The sequence below is a fragment of the Anopheles merus genome, chromosome 2R (genome assembly GCF_017562075.2).
Source record: "Anopheles merus strain MAF chromosome 2R, AmerM5.1, whole genome shotgun sequence".
In the NCBI taxonomy this organism is placed as follows: Eukaryota; Metazoa; Arthropoda; class Insecta; order Diptera; family Culicidae; genus Anopheles; species Anopheles merus.
The window spans coordinates 56,911,268-56,929,137 of NC_054082.1; the positions used below are offsets into that span (position 1 = coordinate 56,911,268).

The 17,870-nt window shown below is 40.2% G+C and overlaps 1 protein-coding gene across 10 annotated transcripts in view; it reads left to right on the plus strand.

Annotated features, from left to right (window-relative positions):
* Positions 1-17,870, plus strand: part of LOC121603625 (ETS-like protein pointed) — an 86,193-nt gene that overhangs the window by 60,546 nt on the left and 7,777 nt on the right. The window lies entirely within an intron of this gene.

Genomic DNA, 17,870 nt, shown 5'->3' on the forward strand with positions numbered 1-17,870 from the left:
GACTTTACCCACACAAAAAAGGAAGAAAACAGCACCGTATAATTAGTTACATCAAACCTTCTAAAAAGCCGCTTGATGCCCACAACCCTCGTGCGGAAGCTGCTGCGTGTAGGGAACACGATGTGGCCACATTAGGGAGCCGGAGAATAATGAGTAATCATGCGTACCGGGGTTAAGGGGAAAGAGCAAAATAAGAAACAACGAAAAAAGGTTTATTCCTCTGATTTTACTTCCACTCCGCGTTGGTCACTGGAGATGGCCAAACAAGAGGGCAACGCAGCTTGGTTGGTATTCCAGAGGCTATAATTTCGATTGACTGTGTATTGAAAGGAATAAAAAATATATACTCCTAGCGACAATCCCTTTCAAAAGCAACACCGCCAGTGGTTTGTGGAAGATTGCTGTATTTCTAACACAGGCCAAAGGAAAGAGTGCTTTCCATTTCGTTTGATTACTGGGAAAAATATTATGATCATGGTAGGGAGCACTAACGCGCACACGCGCGCCCTCTAATAACCAATCTTAACCAATATCGGCATTGATCGGCATTGATTGATCATTCGTTCTGTTTTTTCTTCAAAAGCAGAAATTAAATGAAGCAAAATATATCTGCTAAATATTATTGTAACTGTTAATAGCCATCGACTGTGTATAGCCACCGATATTAGTTACTCATCTGCAGCGTAAAACTTTAACATCTGAAGCGTAAAATTTAACAATAAAGAATAAAGCTGCAAAAATAAAGCACGACAATTATATGGTATGAATAAATTTTTACCAATGTACAAATATATCATAATTGGTTCGTTCAATTCCCATTTTGACTGTCGATGGTCGCTGCGTCTGGCTAAAGTCACTTATATCGATTGTATGCAATTATTATACATTCTTCGTGCTATTTACACCGCTACCCTGTTTTGAGTTGTGAGTGCTTTAAATGCATATACTACTTTAATGCGGGCTTCCATTTCGATGGCGGTCTGTTATATTGTGTCGACGCCGGTTTGTTTCTTTTTTCTGCTTTCCCCTCTACCCTCTGCGAATAGTCATGCTCGAGCTGGTAGCGAAACAAAGATCACATGCGTAACGTTTGTTAGTCCGCAGTGCCATTACAAGTGGACATATTTCGGTGTTGGTGGACACAACAAGGAGTACGCAACAAGCGAGATAGAATAAATTGTCGTTGGACTTGGCTGTTAAAGCTTAACACTACAAGGGAAGCGACCAAATACATATACAGGCGATCCCCGAGATACACGCTTAATGGGTACCGAAAACGACCGCAAAATACCGCGTGAAATCTCGTAATTTCCAGCCTAAATATCACTTATTTTCGTGTAATTTTGCAAGTAGTGGGTGGTTTTAGCCACTTAATCATGTATTTGATATGATTCTGAAAGAATTTGACAGTTTTAATACTTTTGGAATGGTTGTAAACATTCGATCAAAAGGGAAATTATTTAACATTTGAAAATTGAAGAGTCAAATCAGTACAATTTGCTCAAAGAACTTTCAAATTTAGAAAATCGCGTATCTCCGAATCCGCGTAAAAGAGGTTCCGTGTCTCTCGGGAACTACCTGTACAAGCATGCAATGAATTAATGTGCTGGTGTATTTTAAAACGAAATCATTATGAGGTTGCAAACCGTTTTTTGAATTACGATACATGATTCTTACTGCATATATATAGAGGACTTGCCGCAGAATCTACTAATCCTTGCAGAGTTTATGGTATTAAAATATTTGTGAACAAATTTGACGACTCTCGATCGTAGTATGTTCGCATTTTCCATCCGAGTTTAGCAAAGTTATTAATGTTATTTGTGTATGGGTATGCTACTGTACAAAAGTGTTCTGTGCGATCTCTCTCTCTCTCTCTCTCTCTCTCTCTCTCTCTCTCTCTCTCTCTCTATCTTTTCCTCTTCCGATTTTTCTTCCTCTCTATATCTCTCCATCTGTCTCTCTCTCTCTCTCTCTCTTTCTCTCTCTCTCTGTGTCTCTCTCTCTCTATCTCTCTCGCTCTCTCTTTCGTTGAACACACGAGAAGATGAGTGCCAATCGTAATAGAGGCTGTTGGTGATCGTTGATTAAATAGTTGGTTTCACATGTACACCCCCTCCTACCAGTTCTAATTTCTGTTGTTGCTGCACATACTGCCCCATTCAAGCTTCAGTAGCAACTTCATACAACATATGAAACAGTGGTGGGTCGTGATATGCGTTGCTCGAAAGATTCAACGAATAGAGCGAATGAATGAACGAGAATAAATGAATGAGTAGAAACGTGTGGCCGTTCGTCGTTGATTGAATTGAATACATGAATGAAAAGAGAAAAAAACAGTTACTGTCATCGTATGCCGCTGTTGTTACACCGGCAGAAGAAATAAGATAATTCACATCACTTTAATGCTCTGCCTGTGTTCTGTGCAAAGAAACGTACATATAGCGCATTTAGGTACAGTAACTGAAAACATAGCAAGTCAAACGAATTCGACTAGGCTCTATCTGATTTACCTTGACCGTCATGGGTTCAAACCCCGAATAGACCGAGCCCCCATACGTAGGGCTGGCTATCCTGCTATGGTAACAATAAGTCACTGAAAGCCAACCCCACAAGTGGTGTATAGGCAGGCCTTGACCGACAGCGGTTGTTGTGCCAAAGAAGAAGAAGAATAAAAACAAGATACCAACAGTAATATCGAAAAAATATCAAAAATGTAACATTATAAATTGATAAACTTTATCGCATTGCAGCAAATATATTTAATTTAATGTCCATTGCTAATACGCAAATACAATGTCCGTTTTAATGTGAAACATGCTAACCTTTGCCGATATTTTACAACGATATGTGTTTTCAATTGTCTTGATTTTCACAGTTTGAAGGCAATAGTTCCTTCCTTTTTTATAAGTGCGCTCCTAATAAAATAGGAGTTTGTATAGAGTACAATATTCAAACGACCAGATCAAAAGGACAAAAATTCAATTATGCTCCGCCCTTAGAGAGAAATGATTTTCATAGATTAAAAACAAGACCCTTCTCCCTCCTTCAATGCAGATTGAAAATAGCCATGAAAAATGACCAAGCCTATAGAAAACTTATATTTTGTGGATCTATGGAGAGAACATCTCTTGTTGCAAAATCTGCTTTTTCCTGTACTATTGTCCTTGAATCCAGTGAAACATTCAGTCACGACGAAGATGAGAAGACGAGTCTTTTTTTCACGCATTTAGAAAACAACCAAATGAACATTTGCAGCACCGTGTGAACACTTAAATTTGACCATTCTGACCATCCTATGAATAAAGTTCAGACGGGTTTTCTGTGTTTTAATATGGCGGAATACCTCAAGCACCACACCCATACCATTGCAGGCGAACGCTGACGAATGTAGCGGGCACTAACGGTCAGAAAACGTTGTGAGCATAAACGTGATCGTGGACCAAATAACGAGCAGCGTCATAGTCGTTACCCTTCGGTGCATTTTGGTTCGGCGTACGACTCTTTTGTTTCGGGCGTCAATCGTACATGCGAGTGAACAAATGTACGACTCACACTTTCTTGCCGGTTCGTGGCACATGTGGGCTAATGCTGCTTCAAACAGCAACAGTCCCAACGACCTACAGACAAATCGGACCCACTATCACAGTCTGCATACAAAAAAAACACTCACACATATAAATACTCATCAGTATGTCTTACTGTAGGGTAACATTTTCCCGTGACTTAATGCTTCTCTCGTAGATGTGAGTTTATACTCAGATAAAACAAAAACAATACCGTCGTCCTACGTCGCTACGAACGCACTGAAGTGAAACAGTGTCGAAATTGAAAGAGAATCAAAACACTGACACACACACCAACAACCAAGTGAAGGGAAATTCATGGTGCACACAGGTGCAATTCGTTACCAAAGAACAAAGCCCGTTGTTAATGGGCTTTCGAATGACACTATGAACGAAACTCATCCAACGACCACTAAGTAAGAACGCTCGTAGTGCAACGGATTATCCGCGATACTAGTAGTCAATACTATTTAGCAACAACTATATTTAATGAGCTGTACTAAGGCGAATAAATTACAGCTAAATTGAGAGATTGTGCCTTTGACCAATGAATAATGCAACTGCTTGGAAGGATAACAAAGATTTTACAATTTTGACTCGGCACGAATCGCAACCACAAAATGTAGCACGCTATTCACACTTAAACTTTCGATCTCAACCTTGACGCTTTATACTCTTATTTCTCTTTCTTCCGTTCATCTTTAATTCATCATTTATGATAAAACATTTCGTAGGTTATGAATTGCGTCTGCTCTAAGGAATATAGCTCGACAATTCGGATGAGCTACTTAGAAAATCAATCTGTTCAGAACTGGTGCACTTTCCCGTTTACTGAAGATCGCGATAACAAGCTTTTTCGTCTACGAGGGTGTGTAAAAAGTAAAGGATGGAACTTTTCCTTTCGTGCTCACCAGATGCCAAGATGGTTAAAAAAATTTCCTCTCGAAAGCCTTCTTGCGTGACATTGAAGCGAGTCGGCTGCCATAGCAACCGCGAAAAACTATCGTAGACTTAAAGACCTAAACTAGTGCAAACTCTCCGGGGCGTGGAATGCAGGTGAAGGTTGTAGTAGTGTAGCTTCATAAATTTTGCGCTTGAAAAACACGAGGCAAAGTGTGACGTAATAACGCCACGGTAGACGATCACTTTTTTGCCGAATGGCATTAGCACTATCTACCAAATCGAATACAATATTACAATCCTAATATTACTAAACGTATTCAACGGTAGGGCGGTCCCGTGTTACAGTCGTCAACTCAAACGACTCAATAACATGCCCGTCATGGGTTCAAGCCTGAAATGGACCGCCCCTCCGTTGCAAGGATTGACTATCCGGCTGCGTGATAATGAATTAACTCTCGAAAGCCTGTATAGGCCGGCATGTTCGCGTAGGATTTTACGCCAATTAGAAGAATAAGAAAAAGAAGAATTCAATTGAACGTGTCTTTCTTCACACGCTTTGGGAAATGACAGGCTTACAAAGACTATTGAGCAGCGCGATACCTTATTGTTTATTATACCTGTTGAAGTTATGCTTTTCTCAACTAAAAAAGTTCAAATCAATTCAGTCGTAGCTCTGCTGGTATCTTCTTCGTTTTGGCGTAACGATCTACACGGTCATGTCGGCCTATACAGCCTCCCGATACTTATTAGTACCGAATAGAGACCGCATAGTTAGTCCTTGCCAGTCCGGTTGGAACCCACCAGGTATCGGGAAAATTTACTCAAATTTACTCGGGAATAGCTTGCGCATGCTGCGAATCGTAAAAGAGAATGTACGTATCCCGCCTTTGCAAATAGACAATCCCGCGACTACAAAGTTCATTTAAGCTTTCTCCCACTCTAAAAAGCATGCGCAAAGAGCTAGCTCTGATTGGCCGAGATGGAGCAAACATGTGCTTGGATCCGGATTGAAATTTGAACTTCATTCAAAACATATCGCTGATTGGTCAGCTGTATTTGGCGGGAATACACATACAATTTGGCATTGTTTTTTTTATTGCAACTGCTCCGATAACTATTTTAGCCATCAAACATTTTCTAGAAAAACATGACATCTTTTCTCAATATGTTTCTTCTCATAAATGCTAACTATTATTAACCATACGAATTCGGGCCAACCAGCATAGAAACAATAGGATAATTGCGACTGTATAGGTTAGGTTCATCAGCTAAAAAAAGTTTACCAAAATATATTTCAAGTACAACGCTGCGTATAAACTGCGCGTTCTTTTGTTCTGGTGTACCGTGTATAGCAACAGATGCAGGTGAAATAGACAGCCACGCACATTTGTATTTGTATCACAAATTTAAGCATTACAAACTGATTCATTCATATTGATCATATTTATTATGACTGAACTTCGTTTTGTTTCGAGCTGTGCGTTACACATTTAGACAAAAAAGTACTAAAATTTTGGACTACTTTTTGTTTATTTCTACTTCGATATTTATACGATATTCGTTTGATTACGAATGTATCAGTGCAAATGCGTTCGTTCATAAATATCACCATCAGCATCATCATCACATCCAACGGCTAACGGCTAGCAGTATTTAAAGTTGAGTTAGTGCTTTAGTATCCGAGCAGGAAGAGCTAGCGAGTGTCATTGCAGTTTCTATCCATGAATTAACATAATTACACTGCAGCTGCCTGGTCTACGGTTGAAATCTAAACGCTATAAAACGAACCATAATCAACCAGTTTTCATAAATGATTTCAATTAATGTTAGACTCGGCACGAGCAGGTTGTACCCTTCACACAACAACATGATTTAATTGAGCACCGGAAGAGATTCGAGCAAATCTATTACCTATCAATCCAAATGATAAATAAATTATCTCAAGCTCTCTTTATTCTTCGTGTTTTGTGATGAAAAAAGCTAAATATGCTTGTAGTAGGATTCAGCGAGAATAAATATTTTCATGTTTGGTAGATATTCTAATTCATTGGGATTAGTAGTATTATTTCCTATCTATCTTTATCTGCGAACCTACCCATGTAATATCTAGCCAAACTGCGGTTTTCACAGAAAAAATTGTGTGTTGGACCATGCTCATTTCGCGGTAGTTCAATAAAACTGAAACGCCTGCGCGACCATGTTGTGATGTTGCAGTATCAATTTGAATATAAATGTGTCTGTGCATACTTAAACAGTTCCCAAGCGCCATCCACGTTGTATTGGTAGTTGAGCTGACGGGAAGGAAGTGAGCGAACACAGCGATGCATCAAAGATGCGCGACTCAATCAATTGACTGAATATCTTTTCCTTCGTCTCCGCCGACCACCATCAAGCTATTACTTCGTGGTATGCCGCCAAGACGCTTAGCCGGTGTGCGTGCATAACGGTCCACATTTCCGGAGAGTGTAAGTCATACGACTTTAGCTTGAAGTTGGCACTTTGACTATACAAAATGTTGAGTAAGATAGAAAATACTAAACGGTTTCGTTTCCAGCTTCAAACCACGTTCTAATCAATCTTACGCATAGCCTCGGCTCTGTGTAGTAGGGCACGAAAAAACAAAAAGTTTAACATAGTCCAGACAAAGCATGAATTATTTTTTTAGCCGTAGAGACAATACAAACCGAACTTGTAAAAGCGAATATGAGTGAGTAAAGTCTCTTTGGTCTTTGTTATGAAAGATGACATAAATCACGTCGCAAATAATTCAAAAAGTGTGCCAAAAATATTAGAAATGCTGCGAATTTTACCATCATTTCATTATTGATAAATAATGAGAGTATCATTAAGTTAAGCACATTTAAGATCATTGCGCACTCAAAAGGCATTATCAAACTTAATTAAATATTCAAATCATCCTAAGACAAACCTCTTGGATAGTACAAAATTCGTCACCATAACAAGCAATTGCACCATTTTTTACATTGCACGCTTCTAAAAATGTTGTTGTTAGTAATTTGGATCCGTTCAGAAACTTTCGTCAGTGCGCGCCTTCATAAATCTTTATCTGTAATGAATATTCAATTAAATTGTATGCTCTTCTTCGTATCTTCGCTCTATCTTCCGATAGTTCGTTTCTTTGCTTCCTTTCCTTTGGTGTTCTTGTGTGTCCGTAGCGAATATATGATCGAAGAAAAGAAAAAGCATCACAAGTGAGCGGATGTTAGAAATTAAACGCCGCATAAAGTTAGTGGCCGTCTTTCGTGCCTGTTGGAAAGAGGAAAGACGCCCAACAGAGATAGAAGTAAAGCGTAAAACAACTAAAAGAACGGCAAACAACAAGAAGATCGTAGGTCGTGTTCACTCTAGTCACGCATATAATCGATAGAAGACAGAGGAAAGGCGATAGAAAAAACAAGAAAAAGCGGCTTATAACGTAAACAGCACAACACACAAAGAGAATCAAGTTGAGTAAAACTACAAACAGTTGACAAAACACAAAAAAGAACGAAGACGAGGCTTCTATATCGTTGACGGCGAGCAATAATATATTTGGAAGGTAATTTGCAACAAGTTTGAATTCTGAAAATAATTTAAATAATCAGAATCCCAGCCGATTTCCAGTAAATAGTTCGAAATCGTTAAGAATACGTATATTTTGATCTTCTTCTTCTTTGGCACAACAACCGCTGTCGGTCAAGGCCTGCCTGTACTCACTAGTGAAGTGAGCTTGGCTTTCAGTGACTTATTGTTACCATAGCAGGATAGTCAGTCCTACGTATGGGGGCACAGTCTATTCGGGATGGATATTTTGATCACATTGTTGTTATTAGTTGGTTGCTCCAACCTGTAAAAACTCCAACTTTGAAGCATTGTGTTATTTTTGACTATTTTCCAGATGTTTAATCACACATGATGTCGGACAACGACACTACATCCGGTATAAACCGGTCTTCCTAGAATTAGTACTTCGTGCAATAGTACCTTTAGCTTAACCTGATTATGAGTAAAATAATCTGGTTTTATGTGCGAGTACCATATTTAACAAATTTAACATATTTAACTAAATTCCATCTAAAAAGTACACTTATTATTACGTTATTTCAAAATTATTTCAGCATTTCTAAATGCACTTTTATTAACAGGTAATATTTTTCGTGTTTGAAATAGTAGATTGGCAGCATTTCATCTTAAATTAATTGTCAAAAGCTAAATTAAAAGCCTTGTTTTCAAGTATCATAAATTGGCTTACAATTAACACTTTGCCCGCCCCTGAGGCATAAGTTTATAATGCCCTATTCATATGGGGGATTAAAGGGGGGTTATGATTTTTACTCCTAACCTTATAATTGTCAGAGGAAACTGATGCAATTATACAAACTGGTACCACCTGGGCCAGTGACAGCCCGATACATTAATTTGCTTCAGTAAAGGAAATGCGCTACCTGTTTCGGCGAATGGCGTAATAATATGCATACTTTCAACAGTCGCCTAACATAAAATAACATAAAAAAATGCATTAGTTCCCAAATAAGATCGTACGATATTTTATCTTTGTGCAAAACGTCCTATCTCGTGACAAAAAAAGCTCCGATCGTACTCCGATTTTTGTCCAGATCTGCTTGATCATCTGCATCTGAAACTAGTTTTTTGTGGTTACCTTTTCCTGTATGGTTGTTTGAAAAGAAGAAAAAATCACTGATAGTGTGGCACGATGGCCGGTTGGTTAGGAAAAGGAGGCACCCCTTCCTCAATCCATGGGAAAGGAAATGAAACTAAATCACTATCACCCGATTCTTGTGCGCTTGGGGCACGAGAGCTCCATGAATGAAATGGATAAATGAATCGAGTGCGGTGAGCGGCTGAAGGAGGAAGGAGGATACCGTTTCGGTGGCGAGTTTCCTTTCAGGCCGAAAGCTCGTATGGTACCGTTCGAGTATAGGTACCGTTGCTGGGGCGGACGTTGCGGCCTCTCAGGCCGTCACCGGATGTGATTGGATAGTGTGTGCAAGAGTGTGCAAAACCGATCACATTTATCGAAAAGGCTGCTTTATTTAAACTTCGCCTCAGAGATTCGACATTTCCCCACACACTGAAAATGCCAACAAGGCCCGCATGCGAAACTATTCCGACCACCATACAAGATAAAACTTATACATTAAAAGCGCCAATGGATTAAACGTAGCCTCGATCGACATATTGATACAAGAAAAAATGTCGATGCCATACTAATGGTTAAAGGCAAATTGATCCGAGATCAAAATGTCATAGGTTAGCAACAAAAAAAAACGCATATACAGGCGGTCCCCGAGATACACGGTACCTCTTATACGAGGATTCGGAGATACGCGGTTTTCCAAATTTGATAGTTCTTTGAGCAAATTGTACTGATTTGACACATAAATTAGCAAATGCAAAATAGTTTCCGTATCGATTGAATGTAAAATACCATAACAAAAGGTTTAAAACTGTTCAATTCAGTAAAAACATATCAAATAATTAATTTGGTGTCTAAAACCACCCCTAACTTGCAAAATTGCACCTAAATTAGTGATATTTTGGCTGGATATCACGAGATTCGACTTACACGGAAATTCGAGATACGCGGTATTTTGCGGCTGTTTTCGGTCCCCATTAACCGTGTATCTCGGGGACCGCTTGTACGTCACTGGAATCAAAACAATAAGTTCTTTCCAATTGTAATGTTTCGATTGCGGGTGTAATTATCTTTTAGAAAACGCATTAAAAAACTGAGCCATCTGAACTTAAGAAGGCTTAAAGGCTCGCAAGTGTTTGTGAATATGATGCAAAGAATGTATGAACGCAGATGAGCACGTGCGCCGTCAAAACGTAAGTTGTTCGTTTAGCGCACGTGTTTTCATGTCAGAATTTCGAATTCAAAGCAAGGATAATGTTTTTAACTGCAGCCCAGCTGGCGGAAGTGGCGATCATACATGGGAACAATACCTTCTAGGATCAGTTTTTTTGAAAATGAAAACGAGAAATTCAACCAAGCTACTATAAGAAAGAGGCTCTTGCAAGTGACAAAGCTCTATGGCTCGTACCATCAACCACTTCAGCGCAAGTGTTCAAATGAGCGCGATGATACGATCCCATCGGATGTTAACAAACGAGACACAGGGCAGGGTAACCGCTTTTCTTATGTGCAGTGGCTACACTAGAACATGAGAGAACAAGACAAAGAGAGATCGAAAATCTATGATGCACCATCCGGTCTTGGGTATCTGGTTTCATTTCCGCTCGAAAAAAAAGGTAAGGGCGACCCAAACCCACTACGAAAAGGAACACCTTCAGGTCAATGTGTGATCCAATCTGAGCAAGCGAAAGAACCGGAAGTGCGTACGATTTAATGGTGAAATGTTTATAGAAAAACCAGTAAAAAATATGTTTAAGACTGTCCGCGTGTACGAAAAATTGAAGTAAATTGAAGAACTGAACGAGCTAAGCGGGAATGAGAATTTATAATTAAGATGCGCTATGTAACGGTTATTATGCATGTAGTGAGCCAATAGATAAGGTATCTTTTTTATTTGACAGTGAGAAACTGTGAATTTCATATTTCCAAAAGCCATTTCATTACTATTTCAACGATGCTTACTCAGAAACACTTCTTGGAAACACGATGAATACTGTCCTATAACTAAATTCTATACTTTAAGGCTGGTGGTAAAATGATAGATAACAGTATAGTCCCAGAACGAAAATGATGAATCGAACCCACATGAACATACAACAGAGTGGTTTAAGTCACTGACATTAGAAAAATGTCGCTGAATCGTCTTGGCAAATCCGCTGGATCGTTTTTCGCCACACTTGACAAAGCGCAAAACGAAACGTTTGTTTCGTTTGTTCTTCTTACATAAAATTGAACACCTTCTGTCACTCGGGAACGGGATGCGTAAGCTGAATCTGTTGTTTGTGTCTGTGTTTCTCCTGTTTATGCAACCCTTTTCTACTATCACTTCCGTTGAGTTACGATTATGATGACCTGCTTTGTCACACTCAACCGTGAGCTCAAAATGGGGAACGATTTTTGCACCGGAAGCACTGATTTAATTGGTCACATCTCAATCCGGTTGCCTGTTCGCTGGCAGAAGGAAACTCGCATATGTGGAAGGCACAAAGATGAAGTAGTAGTAAGCGCGCTAGAAAGAGAGAGAGAGAGAGAGAGATAGAGAGAGAGAGAGAGAGAGAGAGAGGGATGAGAGAGAAAACAGTACCAACAGCTTCTTAAGGATAGGAAAAGTGGAAAGTGATTGGATTTTGTCTCCGCCAATCAAACACACTCGGTTCAGATTTTGATTGCCCTTCACCCAAGAAGAGAAGGAACTAAAGATACGCAGGGGACGACATCCACGGGTACGAATAACGCCACCGTGTGCAGGCACCACAGATTTTGGACAGGAAAAGACGGTGGCAGCGGTGTTGGATTACCATCTCCTGTCTTTATTGTTTCCTGTCTCAAATGGTCGCATGGGCGTCAACAGCACCGGAAATTGACCCTCAATGTAGTGGTAGACCCGAAGGAAATGGAGATATAATCAACTGGCTAGACAAAGAAAGAACCATGGAAAATAAAACAACAACAACCTGGGTCACCGTTTGCGAAGGGTTAAAACAAATGAGTTGAGACCCATGCAAAATCTCATAAAAATCTTTAATAATAAACTATAGTGTAAATGTCTCTGTGTGGAAAAAGTGATCCAAACTGTTATCATCAAAAAATAGCCACACAATGTCTTTTATTGTACCATACACATTATCGTAGCTTGTTGCGTCATGAATCAAATCGTTCAGTTTTTGTGAGTATCAATTGCTGACACAATAAATAAGCTGGAGTCATTAGTGTTTTCTCAAAGCTCCAGCAAGCGAAATGAAGAACTTGTAAAAATGTTCATCACCATCTTCAGAGCCTGTACCCTTTTGCTTTAGCTGCTCATCATTTGAAAATCATCCAATAGGTTTGAAAGGGAAGGAGAAGATATAAAAAACATGAATTCATCAAATGGGTGACAGAGTGATATAACTATTAATGTGACACCACTTGGCCAAGAGTTAAAAAGTTTCCACAGTATACGTTGAAAATACTTTTAAATAGGGGTATCGCGCAGGACATTACGTTCTCCCACCCCAGCTTTCTGTCCAGGTGGTAGCTGTGTGGAAGGAGTCGGTGTAAACACATATCTCTTGGGGGAAACCGAGAACAAGATAAATGCAACACATTTTAGCATTCAAATTAAAAATAAACCGTGGGAAAAAGACTAGCAAACGAACTGTGGTCGTTTCTCTGCATCAATGTCACACACACACACACACGAAGATCGCCGAAAATGAGAAACGGAATAAATAACACGCACACATGGTATGAATCCCTTCAGCTTGATGTGTATGCCAAAACAGTTTTCGTTAACGTTGTGTGTCCGAGCTGCGCGCGTGTGCAGGTGAGGTGTTCTACGCAAACGCGTTTTCTTTGCTGAATGTGTTTAATACTCAATAAATGGGTGAAAATGTACGTTCGAATTTTTAAATGATTTGATGATTGTATCCAAATGCTCTATAATCAAATTAATATTTCACAACTCTCGAGGAAAGCAATACAAGCGATCTCCTATGCCACACTCTTTCGCACGGATGGTACGGATTGTCGGGAATAAAAATGCGACGCAGTCAAATAATAATAATAAACGCCCGCAGCACGATTTGGCGGCATTTGCTAGCTACAACGGTGAACCTTCCTCGACCCTCGACAGCAAGGGCATGTTACTGTGGTCTGCACCCATATATACATATATATTCATTTAACGCATGAGTGCGTGTCCTGCACTTCAGAGTCCTTGCCTCCACCGTACCTTCGGTCCACCCCTTAACGATCTTAGATTAGAGAGCGTGTTTCGAGGGAGTGAGGAGACAAGATCCTGCCTCCCGCGTCATACAGGTAGCTCGCTGGAAAACAGGTGTGCCTAGGTGTGTGCAGCCAATACAACCCCGCTTCATTGCTCGTAAGTTATTCGAGGTTAATATTGGCCGCTCCTGGTGGCGACTAGGGTCCGATGATGACTTACAATTCCATCCAGAAGCTTTAGACACTGCCGATCGGGACCCTTCTGAATATAGCCGCGATCGTGCGCAAACAAAGCTGCAGGACAAAGAGAGGTTGATGTCATAAAATTAATGGGAAATGTTCGTTTGTTAATTCGGTAAAAAATTATGTACCTTTACATAGTGCTCCCAAACGAGTCGAAACTGAGGGTGGTTTGTTTCGAAGTCAGCGTAGGGAACCGATTAAAATCGTGGGAGAAATTTTTACTGAAGGAAACAAAATGTTAATCAGAGAGGGAACATGAAGTTCTCTTTTTCAACCAAACCAATATTATTAGTGAGAAGAGAATAATTTGTACATTTAAATTTTTGGACTTTCTGCTATTGCGTACTTTTACATTGTTGTCATAACTAGTTAGGCGTGCAAACAAACTTTTTTTTTAAATACACGTTGATTGCATCATTGCTTTTACCGTCAGCGGAGAACCATGTAAAGGTATATCGACACTGATGTGGTGCTTCGTTATCGACCTGCATTGTTGTCCAATATCCGTTTCGAACGTTTCCTTTTCCCTGGATTTCTTCCTTTTTTTTGCACACAATCTTAGAGCTTGCTAAGGTTCCCATTTGAAGAGAATCAAAATTCAATGAGACACCAGTAACTTTCCTTTTCGAAGCGAATGAAGGTATCGGATCGAAAGGTATGTTGGTATCGGTAAAATCGACCCATTGAGCATTCAAAGCTCCAAATTACGCACGAAGGTGCAATAAGACCCACTCGAAGAAAACAAGCGGATTAGACAAACTGCTGTGCACAGAGGAGCTAATCTTTCAATGATTTCAAGAATGCTGTCCTACCTGTTGATCTGCTCTTAGACGACCTTTTATTGACATGCTTGCAAAGGCTTTGAAATGACGTCACCAAGCATTCTTTAGTTGTGGTTTTTGTGCATTTCCTTCCGATGATGATGTTCTTCACCCATTCTTCCGTGTCCGTAGATATGCGTGGGATCGTTAAACAAGATACTATCCCAAGTCAATGGGACAATTTTGTGTCCTTTCGCATGCATTTCTTTGTCTATTTGTTCATCTTTACTAGCTCGTAAGCAGAGAACAGAGGAGCTGAAAAGGGAGCTATTTTAGAATCGCATCACTTATTCTCTATGTTGTCATATTCTTGAGCATCATACTTTTGACCACTGTTCTCAAGTATCATGTAGGGCGATGTGAGAAAACGAAAAACCATAAACACAGTACAGTAGTGCAGCAGTGTGAAAAGCGTGTACACATCCTTCTAGGACTTTTTCCTTTTTAACCTTAATGTTCCTTCAATGTACCGCGGTCCTAAAGATGCGACAAGCCAACATATACACTGCCTTGAAGCGAGTGAAGAAAGAGTCTATAGAGCATCACTGTTTTTACAAGCATAAGGCAGGACAGCAACCTAATCAAACAGGGACATCAAATTTCACAAGTAACCACGGAGAACTTTTCGGCTGCATGTGAAATAAGCACCAAGCCAAGCAGCGCACGGTATTGCCACAAAGAACGGAAGCACAAAGCAGAGACACATAAAAGCAAACGGAAATCACGTTGGAAAAGATCACCGCACACTCACACACAAGTGGCAATCGATCGTAGACGGCTTGAATGAACGCATGCGAAACATAGCAGAAGTAAGCATAAACAGCACAAACATATAAGAAAATGATCACCAACGTACGTTTTACATGTCTACACGAATCCTTTCGTATTAACGTTACGTATTTCTACGTTCGGTTGCTTGCGAGTACTGCCGCGACAGGTGGCTGTCGTGTAACGCATACATATATACATTTGTGTGAGTGTTTCAAATGACGATCCCTGGGAAAGGAACAGTGCGGGTGTTCAGCTCGAAGGGATAATGCACCCCTCCATGGGATGTGGTGTTACCACCAAAACGCACACCCTTGCACATCGACCGTTCCGAAACACATGTCCTGGGAAAAAGAAATGAATGCGGCTGGAAGCGAAAATTACTTCACATGGTCACGTAATGCGTTGTTGGGTCCTCGTCGCATTCGCTTTCTTGCCGGCACATGTACAGTGGGTAAATGTATGTATTAATATGGGAAATATACGTGCTTGGCAATGCTAAAACTTCAATTAAACATCAGTGTAAACACATTTACTATAAAAATCTAGTGAATTATTTCCAATCGTGTAGAAAAGTAATAAAAAGGTCAACAATTTCATAAAATTTAAACTATGTACATAAATAAAACTATGTACAAAGGATGGATTGATATGCTTCATGATTAAAGAATAATTTATGAAGTAAAACATCATGCGTACAACAAACTCTGTACTTACGTTAACTTCAAGATCAAATCCACAAACACGCAGAACACAATGAGCCATGAATTAAAATTTTGACCCGCAATGAATTGCGTTGTTGCCCATGGTGCGTTGATGAACTCTGCTGTTCGGTTGTAGATGTGGAATTTTCATTCATTCATTCGTCGGCTTCGCGCGAGATGAGATGTTTACCAGTGAGATGGGTGATTTTCTTTGGCGCGGTTAAGATCAACATCGTCCCAACTATCGTGTGAACGTGTTTAATTTCAAAGTGAACCACCTCGTCTAAATTCGTGTTTTACATAGGTGCTGTATAAGTTTGTGAACGGCGATATATTTACATGTGATCTGAAATTAATTGATGCGTCGTGGCCGTGACAAAATGATCAAAGTGTATCGTAATTCATCATAATTGTGTTGTGTTAATGTTTTACTATTTAATGCCGATGGTTGATACATCATACATTTGTGAATTTGTGTTATTTGTGAGTGTTGTTTACTATCGTTTGTGTGATTATTTGAAAGTTCTTTGTTTGAGCGCAACGTTTTAAGTGCAGTGTTTGCTAACCAGCTTGTGTACTATAATAATTCAAAAGTATACCGATAGTCAAATATCCTTCCAATCTGCTTCAAAGTGTGTGCGCTAGTGCAGGAGCAGCTTCGAGCTGCTAAATCCATCCATAGGGTGGGGAATCCTTTGGAGAGCGGGATCGCACTGGTGGAAGCTGGTTCAAAGCATTCAACAACGCTTTCAGCGATCTCGTCACGTTCTCCAACGCAAATTTCGACCAGTGATTCGGCTAGTTCGACTAGTAGCATCATTACATCCTTTCGTGCCTATCGTCAGTATGATCACAATGATCACCAGTCTCAGCTGCCATATCTCGTTCAGAGTCAGACGAACCTTCTAGGGCAGGATCTTGAATTTAGTTTACTCACAAGTATTACCCATCCGACTAGCGGCAGTTACTTTAATGGCGACTATCATTCTTCTGACAGTGTTAGCGCCCTGACTGTCAGTGATAATAACAACAATAACACTATTCCAAATCGAAATAGCCAACTCCTCACACCGGTGGCAGAGGCTACGCCCAGTGTATCGGTAGCTTCTGCACGAATTCGGCCTAGCGTTCCCAGTGATAGCACCAACATGGTGCTGCAAAGCTACGATGTTGCACTGAACGGAAGTGATAACGTCTCGCCATACGCGGCCGATTATGCCCCGACATCATCGCTGCTAGCGGCTGCAGCGGCCGCAGCGGCAGCAACTACGACGACTACAACGTCGCCGACAAGCTCCACTACGCTACCTGCCAATTATTACACCGATCTGGATCCAGCCACCACCGGTTCGCATCTTTACCAATTGCATCATTTGCATCACCAACACCAGTCTGCAGTCCATGTTTCGCAGCAAAACCACAGCAGTAACAGCAGTAGTGAAGGCAGCAGCACAAACCACCAGACAGGTTAGAATCACTTGTTAAAAAATGTGTTGAACGGGTGAAGAAAAGGACGTTCCAGGTCGGTCACACTGGTTTTTACGATTGATGATGCGTAAAAAAGCAGCAGAATTATCATACATGGGATAAACTTATCAGCTACAATGTATAACAATAATGCAGTGAACCGACCTGTATGAAACCTATCTCCAGGTGCACTTTGCTGTTTGTGAGAACATCATATCCATCTTTCTCACACTTATATTGAATTTATTGATCGCGTTCAATCGTGGATGATCTTCACTTAAAATGAATTGGTCAAGGGCCAATTATTTTGAGCCATCTTACGCTCTTTCGATTTCGTACTATTGTCTTGCTAAAATCAAAATTACGAAAACAAAAAACTGATACAAACATCACCACGAGATTGTGCAATTTTTATGTGTAAATGAGTATGTGTGTGTGTGTTGCAGGTGTTGTCTACTGTTTCGTACTATATAAATGAGAGTTGACCTCACACACGACGATCGTTTTATAACTGCAGCCAAGTGCAACGATTTAC